Source organism: Falco rusticolus, chromosome 7 (assembly GCF_015220075.1).
Source record: "Falco rusticolus isolate bFalRus1 chromosome 7, bFalRus1.pri, whole genome shotgun sequence".
In the NCBI taxonomy this organism is placed as follows: Eukaryota; Metazoa; Chordata; class Aves; order Falconiformes; family Falconidae; genus Falco; species Falco rusticolus.
Window position 1 is genome coordinate 38415099 of NC_051193.1, and position 2020 is coordinate 38417118.

Sequence of the window (2020 nt, forward strand, 5' to 3'; positions counted from 1 at the left end):
CGCCCCGAGGGCGCCCCGCCGCCGCCGCCGGGGCCGCCGCTGCCCGCCCTGCCCAGCGCCCGCAGTTCGGTGCTGCCGTCGGGAAGGCGCCGGCAGGCTGGTCCTGGCCCACCGCGGCCCGGCGGGGACCTGGCTGCGCCCTCGGCTGGAGCCTGCGGCGCTGGGATGTGCCGTACGGGAAGCGGGTGCCTTCGAGTGGCCCCGCTGGCTAGTTGGCTGCTGGGCTCGGTTCTGTCACGGGATCTGTTGTATGACCGAAAGGTGACGGACAAAGCACTCCGAGTTCATGCGCTTGATGGACATACTTAAAGCCCAGAAGACTCGGTGTCAGTACGGCTGGTGCTTCGATGCCTTTTGGCATCCTTTGGCGATCTCATCCTGGGATGAGGCTGGGATGAGGGATCTCATCCTGGCCTCTGAGGCTGGAAAGGAGAAGCCTGCCGCAGTCTTTAGGCTGTGTGGCCCTAGATAGCCCAGGCGACAAATTCCCCTTTATGAAGATGCTCCCCCCATTCAGAACGGTGATCCCTCCGTGCTGCCCAGGCACTCCCTACCCAAACAAAATAAAATTACCGATGATTCTTTCCTTACCTTAAGGGGTTTCATGGCATGGCATACCCCGAGAAAATATTTGCTCCAAACTCTGTTTTTTTGTGCATCATGTAACATACGATATGCGACGTTATCAGCCAGTACATCAAGTCCCGTGTATATGGCCTTTTTTTTTTGCTGTTATACGCAGCTAGCTCCAGTGTACTATGTATTTTACTATTAACACGCAGACTGCCCATAAAAGACAAAGAATGTGGAGTTCATGCTGATACGCTATTTTTGACTCCGGCTTTGAGACCAAAGAACTGCTGTACAGTGCATATGGACTGTAAAATCACTGCGTGGCTTGGAACATCCCGTCAGGAGACCATATGTGTTAAAGCGTTTAATATGAGTTTGTTTTTCTCTCCATATGCTTATGTAACGGCTGCTAAGGTCACTAAGAACTTTGCATATATGCAGGCAACCAGAATACCTCTTGATCTCACTTGAGAATTCTCTGCCCTTTTATTTTTGGTCATTTAAAATCACTTTTTCATGGACAACCTTGCTGAGCGCCTTGGAAAGCACGTGATCTCGCCGCTGCCCCCCTAAAACTCCGCATGCCATGCAAAACACAAGTATGCCGTTATGTAATCCCGTTTTTGTGTAAAACCCACCGATGTAAAGGAATCTCTTTTTTCATCCTAATTAATCTTTTATTCCTGTGGTTCACACTGGATGTTGTCTCAGTGTTTGTGATGATTTTTAGGCGTTGTTAATTAACATTGCAACAATGCTTGATACACAAAGAATGGATTGTGCTAACCAAACACATTCTGTCATAATGAGATTTATCCTATAGCCTCTTGATTTGCTATTACAGCCCTTGATTAGTTTGGCATCTATGCAACGTTTCAGAAATGAAAGGAAAATTAGATGCTGCGCATTTCAGCAGTGAGTTGCGGAACAGGAACTATAGATTTGATCTGCTCATCACTGCAAGATGGCATAAAACACCTTTGGGAAGTCCTCTGTGTGCATTTACCACCCGTGCCCCCATGCCAGCACTCCCCGTGCTGTGTTCATTCAGGCAGGGCAATTTTTCGGTTACCCCTTGGGCTGGGGACCGCAGTGATTCATGGCAGGGCACTGCTGAAGCACAGACCACAGCTGCCTCCGCCTCAGTAATGAGCTGGTTCTGTCAAAGACGGTTTATGTTACATCTTGTCGTCAGCTGTGTTTTGAGGCTTTCCAGGCCACAGGTAGGAGCTCATGGGCTGTGCTTGAGGGATCTGTGCTGTGGTGGATAGGAGCACACAGCTCTGGCTTTTCTTTCCAGCCCTGCCTGGAGACTTAACTTACTGTTCCCAAATTGCTATCATTCTGCCTGGATTCTCCCATTCATTAAACCAGGATAGTCAATGTTCGCTCACCCAGTGGCAATCCTTCAAGGTGTAGTTTATTGACATTTTTAACCATTGCCTTC